Source organism: Nelumbo nucifera, chromosome 8 (genome assembly GCF_055504915.1).
Source record: "Nelumbo nucifera cultivar China Antique chromosome 8, China Antique-T2T, whole genome shotgun sequence".
Classification (NCBI taxonomy): domain Eukaryota; kingdom Viridiplantae; phylum Streptophyta; class Magnoliopsida; order Proteales; family Nelumbonaceae; genus Nelumbo; species Nelumbo nucifera.
This window is the reverse complement of record NC_142656.1, coordinates 47,422,514-47,437,657: the sequence shown is the minus strand read 5'-3', so window position 1 is coordinate 47,437,657 and position 15,144 is coordinate 47,422,514. Positions and strand designations below refer to the sequence as shown.

The window sequence follows — 15,144 nt, the reverse complement described above, 5'->3', positions numbered from 1 at the left end:
TTAGTGTATGATCAAATCCACATCGAACTCGGTCCATTTAACTTAAGCCATGTCAGATTAGTTGAATGGATTCAATTGAATATTATAACCCAATCCGAACTACATCTGCAAACATGTGACCATATACATTACAGTAGCTAGGAGAGAGTTTGTTCAGTTCCCTATTCAGACATGTGGCCATACAATACTACAGCTAGGAGAGAGTTTATTCAGTTAGTAGATCACACACCTATATTTCAGCAAACCAAAACCCCTCATTCTAATGTAGTCAGTTAAGTAATTCTAGAATGTAGTCAGTTGGAAGGCCACATACCTAAATTGCAGGAAGAGGAGAGGTTATTGGATTAATAGGCTAGGTTCCAATGCTATAATTTCCCCTTCAAACATGTGGCGTTCCAAAATGAATTCAATTTGCAAAGTTAACTTGAATTATAGAAGTTATGGCCTATTCATTTGCTTTGAAGTCTGACATCTAAAAGTGCAATAATTACATTAAGAGTTATATTGGTATTGGTGAAGTTTTCTTTCCTTTGAATTCTAAATGCAGAAAATGTTGTTCTAAATTTTGAATTTTGAATTCTGAAAATTATCAAATATCCATTTTGACCTCATAATTGAGAATTTTTGTTTGTCTTTTTGGGTGTATCATTGGAAAACAAAAAGTTCTATGATTTCACTTTAAGAGATAAGAAATAAGAGGAAATAAACAACCATTTTTCTCTTAAAGTTAAAAGATTCATCTTAAGAGATAAGAGTTAAGAGAAAACGGGCATGCCCTTAGTGTAATTTAATATACTCATGCATATTCCCTATTTTCAAGAAAAAAAAAAAAAACAAATATCATGCAAATTTGAAAATATTTCTTCCATAAACGCACCCCCATCCAAACTGCGTACATTCTCAGTCAATTTGCAGGGACGAATCACTTGTGAAATTTCTGAGAGCTTACAAGAAGTTCATTCATTGGAGATTATCTTTGGACGCTTGGAACTTCAACCAAGTACTTTATTTCCGGTTAGTTTATCATTATTGCAAACATGTTTCAATGATGTGTTTCTGCTATTGCATACATGTTTTGGTTGTTCTTGAGAATATTTTATGATGTTGAAATTTGTGTCTCATGAACCATGTTTTTGTGTTTCACACACAATAAATCATTGTTAGCCTGCGAAGAAAATAAGGCATTCTTTACTTACTACTGGCGAACACAGGTAGTTTTTTTACTTTAGATGAGATCTTCGATCACCGGTGATCACTTATGGGTGGCCACCGATGGCCAGGGGGGTCATAGGAATGTGAAATGGTCGGTCCTATTTATTGTTACTACATACAATCGCCTCAGAACATAGTTTCATCTAAGAAAAAACGAGGTGTTCAATACTTCAATATTTAGTAGCGGTGACCACCGGCTATTTTTTATTTTTAATTTAGATGAGTTTACTAACCACCGGCGATCACTTATGGGTGGCCGCCGGTGGCCGAGAGGGTCACATGATCCAATTATAAATGCATGTGATTATCTAGCGTGAACTGTCAACTGAGAAGGCAAAGGCTCGAGAAGACAACAGGTTGACCCAACGGTGTGTGTAGTTCAGCCCATTGCTCACAGCCTGCCGGCCTTATATGTCACGGGGAAAATTTTGACATTTTAACCTTTTTTTCATTTGCCTCCCACTCGGGAAACCCAACTTACCCGACTATGAGAAGAGTATCATTTACTCAAGGAAAATGAAATTTACTATGGGTCCCACTTGTTCTTAAAATCCCAACATAGATTTGTTGGTCAATGGGACTGTGAATCTCATTCACCAACTTACCCCCTCTTCAGCAACAATCACTTGGTCTTTAGAAGCAGTTTTAATTGAGTGCTGCTAAAAATCAATATTTCTAATGGTAATCGCCTTTCTATCACCCAAACTGCTGGTAGAAATCATATTTTTTGTAGTGTTAGAGGAAGTGGAGGAGCTTAAAACTGAGGAGGGTTGTTGCGGGTAAGGACAAGAGCCATCAACATCAACATAGCCCTTGTTCTTACTCATCAAGTCAAATGGATATCGATCATGTAAGTGTTGCCCAGGATGAAAAGTTGCAAATTGTGAACTAGGAGTAATGGAGTTTCCACTGCTAACTAACATGATTATAGGGAGCAATGATCAAGTGAGTCAAAGAGAGATATCGAAAGGTGAGATATGGATTGTTAGGTTGGATGGAGCTCTTATACCATATGAGAATAGGCTAAAATGAAGAGTAATTAGAATATTTGTTAGGTTGGTTGGATGGAGCTCGTTGATATTTTCGATGCATTCATTACAATATTTGTATACAAAGAAGTGTAATTAGATACAAACTACAATAGTGTGGTTATCCTAGAAAATCACAACATGAGAGATTCTTATCGAACTAAATCACTTGATGTAGTTGCCTGGTGCATAGACCTGTTAATGGGTCGGGCCGGGCCGGGCTTTCACTCTGTATTAATATAATTTTCTAAGGCCCGAGCTCGAGCCCGCCCCGACCATCGGGCCTATAACTTGGGCTTGAGCCCGGCCTGACCATTGGGCCTATAACTTGGGCCCAAGCCCGACTTGACCATCAGGCCTATAACTTGGGCCCGAGCCCGGCCCTCATAAAAAGCCCGAAACCCAGGCCTAGGCCCGAGCCCGAAATTTAGTACATACTGTTAGCTGCTGAATAGAGAAAGAGAGAGAGAGAGAGAGAGAGATTATAAAGAAAAGAATAAAAAATGTATATATTAAATTATAAATATATATTTTAATAAATATTATATTATTTATATATTTTATATAATATATAAAATACATATTATATATTTTATAAAATATATAATGCTGAGTCGGGTCGGGCCGAGCTTTTTTGACAAATCCCGAGCTCGGCCCGAAACACAGTCGAGCTTACTATGTTAGGCCCGAGGTCAGGCCCACGGGCCTAATTACATGACCAAGCCCGACCGGGGTGCGGGCCAGGCTGGGCCGGGCCATCGATTTACCCGGCCCATGAACAAGTCTAATGGTGCGCATGGGATCTGATGTGTTCACTGACAAGCTCTATTGTAACCTTCAAGGATTAAAATGTTGTAGTGGAGAGATTGACTCAAATGCTGAAACGCAGTAGATTGATTAACTAAAAATGTCGTTAATGGATAAACTTATTCACCAAAAGGCAAATATGATTGAGTGGCAACGAATTGGGTCTTTTGGTTCCCCTTCAAGAGGACCTCTATTGATTGGAAAACTGCCTTCTTTTGTCTCGCTTTCAGCATTAACATTAATAGAGATGTCTCAACTTATCTTGAGAATGGCATTTGAATTTCAGATAGAAGGAGATGTGTAGGTACTACGGTCGATGATGATGAAGAGTGGTAGAGGTAAAGCACCCCTTCTTTTCACTATTTCTTTCTCGATCCCCCTTCTTCTCTCCCTTTTCATTGCTTTCACTACAAGAAAAAAGGGTTATAGTAATAGACCAAATCCGTCACTATAGATTTATACTGACGAACAGATGTCGGAATTTCATCTATCACTATAAGTGATATTACTATAGCCTATGGTGACGGTTATGTTTGTCACTTAGAGTCGTGTTTTAGTAATAAACAACATACGACCGTCACTATAGCTATTTACCTATGGTGACTGATTTCAAAATCTGTCAATAAAGTTAGGCCTATATTGACAGTTACATTCGTCACTATAGAGTTGTGTTATAGTAACTAACAACATATGACCGTCACTATAGCCATTTACCTATAGTGACGGTTACATTCATCACTATAGAGTTATGTTATAGTAACTAACAACATGACCGTCAGTATAGCTATTTACCTATGGTGACGAATTTCAAAATCTGTCACTAATGTTAGGCCTATAGTGACGGTTACGTTCATTACTATAATCTTGTTACAGTAACAAGCAACATATGGTCATTCATCACTATATCAAGTTTATGTGAAAAATCACCTGTTTTCTTTTCACATCATATTAAATTGGCAAATAAATTTCTACAAAAATTTAATATATTAATTAAAATAAAATACATGACAATTTGTCTTGTTACATATAATAAACCACAATAAAAATAAAAAATATTGATATCAAATCTCTTTATCCATGTATATTGTTATTCTTTTCAAATGCATTCAACCTGAAAAACAAAATAAAACAAAAATTAGATTTTTGAATTAATATACATGAAAATTTAAACATAAATTGGAACACATTGGATGAGTGTAACATAGTGTTGTATGATTAAGAAACAAGATCTCCATAAAATGAGTGTATAAGAGAATACCAAAAGGAGGAATAACACAAAGGAACTCTACCTAACCTGCCACATTTGAAAGAGTTTTGTATAGTCCAATCCAAACAAGTACTGTAGCAATAGCGGGTGGGCATCCTATCACAAGCAGTAAAGTAAGAGAGATGATAAGTACACAATTTATCTTGAAAAGATTCCTTCTCTAAATAAACCATTTATCTTGAAAAGATTTCTTCTCTAAATAAACCTTACTAAAAGATACTTTGTAAATTGATCAAAGTATCTAGTTCACCCATCCAAGACCAATGTACTAAACACTTGTAAACACCTCAATACTGTCACCCACACCAAGATACTCAGATTAAGAGTGGAGAGATTTGCTTAGAATAAGCAATAAATTGTTGGAAGAGTTTGATTTGATACTACCGAGTGCATGTTTTTCAAAAATAAAATAAAATAAATGCAGATAAAATTGACAATTTTCCCTTGTAAGAGATGACAGAACAACATAGGCAAGACGATGCAACCCATTGTAGGATTCCCTATCTTCCATAAAAATTTCTTAAAGGATGGCTATACTTTCTTTATAGTATTTGGTTCAAGGAATGGAAGCTATAATTTGGAATTGGAATTTCAATTCTAGAGTTGTTTCTGTTGAGCAAATTAAGAATAAAAATTAATAGACAAACTAATCCATGTAACTGTATTTTACTATACATACGGCTCAGTTTGGAAGGAGTAGTACAATACAAATACATATAAAATAATACAAAATACATGGTTTTGCACTCTACCTATTTGTATTTGTACTCTTTCCAAATGGAGTCTACAGGAATTCAAAAAGAAAAAAAAAATGAAATTGTTTTTCCAATTCCATGGTTGGGAAGTTTAGGAACCATAGTAAACACATGTCATTGCCATAAGGTTTCATAAGGTTTGGCTCCTTTGCAAACCATTCTCCTGCCAAATCACTCAAATCATCAAGGCTGAAGTAGCTAATAATCATCCATGTTTTTTTGTTAACATTAACATACCTAAGTTTGTAATATGAAAATGGAATACACCACTACCTTCCCATGATACAGAAAAGTAGATACCAAATTATTTAGTTCCTTTGAAAGTTACAAGTTATGATCAATCTAAAGCAGTTTGCCACCCAAGTCGAGCAAGACTATCAGCCTAACCTTTTTCTAATCTTTGGATCCACCTGAATAAGCTATCCATGTCATAGCCTTTACTTCCCACATCAGATATACAAGTATCCAGGGACCTCCCACATTTGATAGAACCTGCCGATGCCCAATTGTCAATCACCTTTTATCACCATCCCAACACCAGCCTGCATCAGTAGTTCTTCAAAACATCCAGTGTTGAATTTTACCAAACATAGAAGAGAGACACCAGAAATGTCTGAATGTTAGAAGTTGAAGACAAGATACCATAGGAGACTTGTACCTTGAAACTGAGAAACTATTCAACAATCCCATGCATTTGAAGATTAGTTGATTGTACGCAAGTTGTGCCATTTATGGAAGATCCTGATTGGTGAAGAAAGGTTTATTACTTGTTTATATATGGATTATTTAAAATTTATTAAAATAATCAAAGAATGAAATATATACAACATACATAGCATCCCTTCTACAAGTATGCCTACCCCATATTCAGTTTAGGCATTCTACATGTAAAGGACCCCATTAGTTCCCTATTCACTCCTTGCTTCATAAGTATCAGTCAAGCAACTTCCAGATCTATTAGTCCAATCAAAGGTAACATTTGTCTCCCTTAGATATGTAATCTCTTCCACGATCTGCCTAGAGCATCAGTGCCGTTGTTTTTAGTTTTATAACCAACACACCACCATATTAGCATCTCTTTCTATTTGTAGATTGATGTAGTTCAAATATTTATCCATTCTCAGGTCTTGTAATGTTGCCATGAGTTCTGCCCTTACTGAACTTTCAGGCTTTATTGACCCTAGGTAGCATGTTGGCCCATACTGGAGAAGGATGCTCTCAGTAGTTAAAGTTTCCTATGAGCCATTTATGCAAATACAAATAGGGTTCAATTACTGAAACATTTCACAAGTCTACAAAGAATCCAAAGATTTATACAATGATTTTTGTAGAGAATCGAAGAATAAAGGAATAGGGATTCAAAGTTCACCAACAACAAAGAGGGAGATTAGAAGCAATACCTTTACAAAAGAAGACCAGAATGGTAGCACTGCGATGGTGGCTTTGCTTTGGTAGCAAGAGCCGTCCGAAATGATAGCACTGCAGTGGTGGGTTACTTTGGCAGTACAAGAATCGTAGAGTGAAGGATCGAACTTGAAGGGTTTGGTAGATTGAGAGGGAGCCATCCACAACGATAGTACTCCGTTGGTGAGCTGCTTTGGTGGCAGCAGGAATCGTGGAGTAAAGGCCCGAACTTGAAGGTTTGGGTAGATTGAGAGGGAGAGTGAAGGGTTTCTCACTCTGAAGGACTGAACTCTGAAGCGCTTCTATTTTCCCTGCATATATGAAGGAAAGTGAAGGGTCTTTTTGTTCGTTGCATATTCAAACCGAACTCTATATTTTCATTGTATATCAAGAGGGAAAGTGAAAGGCTTTTTGTTTGTTGCATATTGAGAGTGAGAGGCGGGAGATTTTGAATGTTTTAACAATAAAAGTTTTTTATAATTAATCCTACATATTATGCAATCATTTTTCAAATAGAATTAAGTGGATGTTAAATTATAGTTAAATTTTACTTTAAGTTTTAATAAGATAAATATTAACTAATAATTGTTAATTAATAATTAAATAACTATTTGTTAATATTAATCAATTAGCTATTTATTTAGCTAGATAATTAAATAATAAAATATTAATAATTAATAATTAATAATTAAATAATTAAATATACAATAATATAAAAGTTATTGATTAAAATAACATTTAATTAATTTATTTACTAAATCATGATTAGGTAGGGATGGCAATTTTCCCCATCCCTACCAAGTACCTGACATCAAGCCAGGGATGGGGATAGCTTTAGCGAGGTGGAGACGGGAATGGGGATTAATAGGGATCCCCAATCAAGGTTGGGGTGGGGATGTGGAATGAAGTCTCTACCTTGCCTTGACCCCAATTATATATATTAAATAATATCCATATTAAATATATATTATTTATATTATATATATCAAAATATTTAAAATATTATTTATATTTTTAAAAAAATCTTTTATTTTAGTACATTTATTTTTCAAAAAAATATTGTTGATTAAAAAATTTTGGGGTTTTGGGTCCCCGTGCGAGGAACCCATCTCCATCAGGGATTGAGGGTGGAGGACAACTTTTATCTCTAATAGGGAATGGGGTTGGGGATGGAGATTTATTTCAAAATCGAGGTCGGGGCAGGGAACATGATCCCAGCCCTGAACCCACCTCTACTACAAGCTAAACTTAGTAGTAGAGGTGGAAACAATTAAGCTTTTCACAAGCTATTGAGCTCGGCTCGTGAAAAGCTTGATTCAGCTCGGTCAAAATCAAGCTTTGAGCCAAGCTCAAGCCCAATTCATAGGCTCATTTGCTAATCGAGCTCAATTCATGAGGCTCACCAATGATTTGCATATATATATGTATCAATAATATTTTTTATTTTTTATATATAATAATAAATGATTTTTATAATTCTTAAATATTTGTATGTAAAATAAAAAATGTTTTTATATGTTTGATTTTTATTTTTATAAGAAGCTTGGCTCACATTTGAGCTCGAACATATGAGCTTTTGAGTCGAGCCAAATTTGAGCCCAAATCTCTACTTTGAATTAATCGAGTTTGAGCCTGATGGATTTTTGGCAAGCCAAGCTCAAATAGCCAAATATTCAACTCGAGTCCACCTCTACTATTGGAGTTAGGGTTGAGTTCAAACTTTTTCAACATCTATCTTTCTATCTATCTATCTATCTATCTATCTATATAGCCAATATTGATATTAAGAGCTTTATGTACTAATGTTTTCTTGCATAATTAACAATAAAATGGTTAATTATAAGTTTTTGTAATAATTACTTAATTTACACTAATTAATATACTGAACCTTAAACACTTTAAACCTTTACTTTATTAGGTTGCTTAATAAAACTTAGTTAGATTGTTTAATTAACAAAATTACTTAGGGATGGCAATTTTCCCCATCCTCGCTAGGTACTTGACCTCCCCAACCCAATGGGGATTAATAGGGTGGGGATAGAGCAAGGGCGGGGATGGGGATCAATAAGGATCCCTAATTGAGGATGGGGACGGGTATGGAGAGTGAAGTCCCTACCCTACCTTGACCCCCGATTATATATATTAAATATTATTTACATTATATATATCAAATATATTAAAAATATTATTTATGTTTTTTAAATTTTCTCTAGTTTAAGTGAATATATTTTCCAAAAATACCTTTAGTTAAAATGTTTAATTAACTTTAATTACATAATTAATAGTAAATTGGTTAATTTTGTCATCTTACTTAATTAAGAAATGAAGAGAAAGGGTGTTGAGTTGGAAAAATGGGAGTGGTGGGAAGGGGAAAGCAGAGAGAGTTAAGGAGGAAGGGGTTTGGAGAAAGGAGAGGGTAGATGACATGGACCACTTTGCTTTATATATATAATATATAGATTATTTACATTATACATATAGATATATTTAAGATATTATTTATATATTTGAATTATTCTTTATTTTAAGTAAATTTATTTTCCAAAAATACTTTTAATTAAAAGATTTTGGTGATTCAGATCCCCATAGGAAAATTATATTCGTTAGGGATTAGGGATGGAGGGTAACTTTTATCCCTCATAGTGGTCGAGGTCAGAGTGGGGATTTTTTTTCAAAATCAGGATTGGGGATGGAAATATGGTCTTTGCCCCAAACCCACTCCGTCACCATTCAATTACTTATCATAAAACAGTAATTTACTTATTTTACTATTAACTAACAACTATTATTTAAATTTAATTACAAAATAAAAATAATCCATTAACAATAATTATGGCTTAATTAACCTTAAATTAACAGTAATTATGCATTTATTATTTTACTGTGGATTACCTCCCTTCGATCTTATTATTTGGTTTTCAAATTTTACTGTGCATCACATGGAGCCTCGCTAGTGTGTGTGTGTGTGTATCAAGAGAGAAAGAGAGAGAGAGAGAGAGAGAGAGAGAGAGAGAGAGAGAGAGGGAGGGAGGGAGAAAGAGAGAGAAATATACGGTATACTTTGGTTATGAATTTCTAAAAAAATTGCATATTTTTCTATAATTTTGATTATAAAAATAAATTAACATTTTATATTTATTTTTCATATAATTTATTAATTCATTGGCTAGCGAGCTCGAATGCCAATTCCTAGACATATTATCAAGCATAATTTATGGACCAATCAAACCTCCACAACATTAAAAGCTATTAATGGTCTATAAAAACTTGACTTAAGAGTATCCCTATGTAGAACTTAAATGGATTTTTTTTAAAATACCTAAATGTTTAACCTATTGCCCATTGTTTAAATATATCAATTCAACAATTCAAATGTCCAATTCATTATATTATTTTAAACAAAATATCCTTTATACAATGACTGAGAAAATGCCACTACAAAAAATGTCCCGAAAGGAAGATGTGATTTTAAACTGTGAAAAAACATTAATTGCCCGTTATTAAAGATGAAAATTTTGTAACAAATACACCGATAACTATATATAAAGATTTTGTGACAGATATTTAATTGTCCATCACTACAACTCAACAATTAGTGACAATGATTTAATTGCCTGACACTATAAATCAATATTTAGTGACGATGATTAAGTTGTTCGTCACTATAAGTCAGTCAATTGTGACGGATGATAGTTGCCTGTCACTATACAACAAGATTTTATACTTTTGTGACGGATATTCAATGATCTGTCACTATAATCTACCATTTAGTGATGATGATTTAATTATCTGTCACTATAACTCAATATTTAGTGGCAATGATTAACTGGCTCGTCACTATAAGTTTATTAGTTGTGACGAATGACAATTATCTGTCACTATATATCAAGATTTTATGTTTTTGTGACGGACATTCAATTTTCCGTCACTATAAATTACAATTTGGTGACGGAGCTTCAACTATCCGTTACTATAATCTCTTTATAGTGACGGAAAATTTCATCGTCACTAAATAATGTATTTTTAGTGACGAAACTTGAAATTTCGTCATTATAGAATTATTTATAGTGACGTACATCACTAACGTCCATCACTAAAACCCATTTTTCTGGTACTGTTTCTTTTCACTTGCATCTAAGCCCTCTCTCTCTCTCTCCTCTATTTGAATAAGAAAGCCTTCTCTCCCTTTTTCCCTCTCTTTTTGGTTAAGCCGAATACGAAAAAGAAGGAGAAAGGCAAAGCTTCTCCCTCTCTCTCTCTCCATGGTGCTATTTTTTCTCAAAGCAAAAGATTAAAACTCATTCCTTCACCACCGAGGAAGAGATAATGCCCTCTCGCAACTCTTATAGGGTTTGAAATTTGGATGGAAAATTGTTTTTGCTATAAATTGAGAAGACTAGGGCCCAAGAACTAAAAATCAGCACTTACATTTCTTTTATCGAATCTTAAACATAAGGGAAAAATAATAGTTGTCACTAGGGAAAAAGAAAAATCACAGATGATGTGAATGACAATTGACAATTATGTGAAATAATCATTTCATGTGGGCATTTTTCTAAACCCAACTTTCTTGATTAGAAGAGGCAAGAATTTGAGATAGTTATTTTTTTTATCAATGTTTGGATGGTTGATAAAGAAAATTTGATGACACTCTAAGGGCATTTGTGTCTTTTTCAAATACCACTTAATAGTTGATTAACATCTAGTTCATGGCAGATACTGGATTGTCATGTTTTAAAAGTTTGGGTACTGAATTGTAGCGTTTTAAAGTCCAGGAACCAAAGTGGCACTAGGCCCAAAGTACAGTGTACTAATTGACAATTTTCCCTAAACATAAATATTAAACCACAAAGAAAGTGTCATTTTAACATAATTTTAACAACAGTCTAACAATTGTTGCTTAAAAAAATAGATGCAATGACAATTTTGATACATTCTAACGGCAATTTTATATAAACCACTAAAAATACATATAATGGTATTTTTCATATACATACAATAGTGGCAATTAAATAAATGTTACTATAGAAAATGCCACTGAATCCCAACTTTGTAGTAGTTCGGTGAGCTCGTCGGCGCCTCTACGACTGCTTGGAAGGCCCAGTGTTGGCGCTGCTTGCTTCAGTGTTGCCGAGCTCAAGGCGCCAAACTGGTTTTCCGCAAGCGGGAGCCCGAATTGAGAACACCGAGCTAACGCTGGCTTGATAGGTCGGGAGGATTCCGATCCGCCGGCATGCTGCGAAGCAGGGGTAGTTGGTCTTTCCCTTCTGCCAGGGGATGAGGCTTGGCTTCTGGAGTGGTTCTGAGCCTAGGAAGCTTCTCCCCGGTGAAGGCGCCCGCCCTAAGGAGAGGGCTTGACTTGCTTGACAGCAGGGTGCCAAGGTGGGAGTTGTGGCTGGCTCTGAGGTAGTTGGGGGGACTATTGTTGGTAGTGGTACTGAGATACATGATGTAGTACCTGCTGCTGGTAGAGTTGGTGTTGCTGAAGCTGCTGCATTTGGGCTTGCATGGCCCGCATGCATTGCATCAAATCATCAAGTTGGTTTTGGCTAGTTGCCAGGGGGATAATGGTTGGTTCAGCGAAGGTTGTCTCGATAAAGGAGGGAAGGGGAACATTCACAGGCGCCACTATTCATGGCACATTCAGGCTAGGGATTCCGTCCACCGAGAGGGGGATGGTGAACTGCCCGATGCAGAGAGTGGGGGGCTGAGGGTGTTCCCCGGCGGCATTCGGGTCGGCATTACGTCTATCACTGCCGGAAGAAGCCATGAATGCTAAGTTTTCTTTCTTTAGAAAAGAGCTAGAGGTTGGGGGAGGCTTTTTGAAGCGTTTCCCACAGACGGCGCCAAATGATGATGCACGATCCGGTCGGTCCTAGCTGTCGGTAACCTTGCTTCTGATGGAGCAGGAGATGCCTGAAACAGGGAGGAAACAGGAGATTCCGGGGGAGGAACCCGGTGGGAACGCTCCGATACTCAAGTTAGTACTATTGAGAAAGCCAAGGAGAATGAGAGATTCTGAGACCAAAAGGCACAAAAATATCACTTACCTTTACTCTGGGGGAAGAGGGCCTTTTATAACCACCCTGGTGCACTCACTCCCAAGCCTCTGCCAAATCAGATATAACTGCCTCTATGGGGGGCAGGCATAACTGCTACTGTCTTCTTTGTCAGGGTCGCCTCTGCAACAACTGAGATGGCGGTAACAAGTGGCCGTTGGAGTGCAGTTGTCATTTGTCAAATCCCTGATCAGTTAGGCACGCTGCCTCAGAGTATGGGCTTCTTTGTCAGGTATGGTTTATTCAGTCACGCGACCTGGAGCCGAGGTGTCGGAGTGGTGCACGAGATGCTCTTGAGTTCGGATAGGAGTGTGGCCCGGACTGACCCGAGGTGGGTTAGTCTAGGCTTCGCCCTTTGTGGGGTTCCTTGCAAGGCTCGGGACTTCTAGGGAGAGCTCGGGTTCCGCCTCTTGGGAAGCGTGGGTTCCTTTCGGGGAGCTCGGGCTTCTTTTTGGGATATGGTTATGTCGTTGTGCCAAGCTGACGCTCTTGCCAGGTCATACCGATTGCCTCCACGTGTCGCACAGCCAAGGGGTTGGGCTAAATCTACCTCCATCAATTGCCCCCCACTCCCCATGCCCGAGGTCTTGACCCGGCGGGGGGAGTTCGCGGACTGACGGGTGGATTTGTCCCGTGGCGTGCTTCGTTCAGTTCGGAGATTCTCCGGTCTGACTCACCTATTCTCTTGGCTCAACCAGGGTCAACTCGGCTCGACTAAAGGTCAACCTGGGTCGCGTACAGCTCACGCGCGGACGTCAAACAATTATCAGTTTTCGGACGTCAAAATTTCGCGCTAAACTGATTTCACCTTGGGGGTCGTCTAACCGGTTTTCCTGAGAGCCGTTGGATGGCTTTGATCTTGACCATTGATGCAAGGGCAGAGCGGCTATAAATAGTGGGGGCCCTGGTCACTTTTCCTTCGCCAGTATTCAGTGCTTGTTTCTTGAGTTCGCGTCACTTTTCCTAGTTCGGTAGCTTTTCCTTGGTGAGTCCCCTTAGCTTCTTTCAATTTCCTTTCCTTTTCAATGTCTAGTTCGGGTAGTTCAGGTAGCTTAGATAGTCTTTTAGGAGGACCTGAGGCGGAGACTTCGGATTGGGCTGCCTCTTTCGACAGCCTTCTGGATGAGCCGGAGGTAGGGCCTTCAGTCCGGGTTACCTCTGGCAGCCTGGAATCCACTTCTCGCTGAGTTTGGATGCTAGACAAGTTCGGACCCTCCACTATGACGTCTGAGAGACTTCGGTCTCTTGTTCGTCAATTCAACCTGCCCGAGGAGTATACTTATAGCTTACCTACGGGCGACTTCCCTTGGGATCACGGTCCAGATGAGATCGTGATTTTCCGGGAGCAACTCATTGTCGGGCTGTGCCTTCCTTTTCATCCCCTAATCGTCGAAGTCTTGAATCACTTCGGCGTCACAGTCGGTCAGCTCCACCCGAACTCCATCCGCAATGTCGTTAGGACCATCTCTCTGCTGTGAACACATCATTCCTCTAGACTTAGAAATTTTTTCCGCCCTTCTTATGCTTAAGAAGCAAGCGAGCTTCCTCCACGAGCACAGGTGGGCCTATTACCTGTCTCCCCGCCCGGGATTTAAACTTCTACACAAACTTCCAAGTAAGGTCCCGGCGTGGAAGTGAGACTATTTCGTGGTACGAAGTGCTACGGGGTGGCCGTTTCCCACTCATTGGAGGGCGGCCGTTCTTGACCCTGTTGTCATGTTAGATAAAGACATGGCGGAGACCTTCCAATCTTGGGCCCAGGTCAGGCTCGAGTGCGGAGATTATCTTACGGAGGCCAAGCTTGTTCAGGCTAGTCTGAGTCCGGGTAGGTTTCTTTACTCAGGTTTTTTTTTTTTTACTGATGCCGAGCTCTTTTTGCAGGTGTCATGGAGGCGGAGAAGACCCGTGGTATCAACTTGCTTGATGGGATGAAGAGAAGGAAGCGGGTTACTAAGCGGGCTTGCATCGAGTCTCCTCGGGCCGTGGAGCCCGAAGTCCCAAGCTATCCTCCAGTCATCAACCTGGAGTCTCCTAGGGAGCCCGAGGAGACCGGGCCTATCCCGGAGGTCGCGGCGGAGCCTGAGGTCGCGAAATCTTGGGAGGTCGATACCACGGAAGCTTCCCATACCCAAACAATACTCTCCAGTTCGGGGAGCCAGGAGGGGGCTGGTAGCGTGCTGACTCCGAGCTGTGCTCTCCGCAAGAGCAAGAAGGCCGTCTATCCTGGGGAGGTTTCGGCATGGGCTGAACTTCCTCCGGGTCACATCGGCGCACATGCTGCGTCTCATGCTATGGTGGTAAGTCGAAGTGGTCTCCCTTGTCTTTTTCTTTATGCTATATTATTCTCTTCTCACCGGGCTGACTTGTTTCTCACTTGGCAGGTGAATTCTATCCACGCCCTAATTCTTCAATCAGAGAGGAGTCTGAAGCGGGCACAGGTTGCCGAAGAGGCTTCCCATGCAGCACATGCCGAACTAAGGGCAGCTCGGGAGCGGATCCATTGTCTTGAGGGTGACACTTCGGCTCAGAAGAATGAGTTGGAGAGGCTCCAGAGAGAGAACGACGCCTTGAGGCTCGTTGTAAAGCACTTCGCAACCTGAAAAGGGGCCTTG

General features: G+C 38.7%; 1 long non-coding RNA gene across 1 annotated transcript; it reads right to left on the bottom strand.

Moving 5' to 3' along the window:
* Positions 1–3,977: 3,977 nt before the first annotated feature.
* On the bottom strand, positions 3,978–6,846 carry LOC148789976 (uncharacterized). The gene is made up of 3 exons (XR_016079818.1): positions 6,470–6,846; positions 4,342–4,410; positions 3,978–4,158 (listed from the first exon to the last, which is right to left on the bottom strand). It is a non-coding gene; the product is annotated as an uncharacterized LOC148789976 (long non-coding RNA).
* Positions 6,847–15,144: the final 8,298 nt, after the last annotated feature.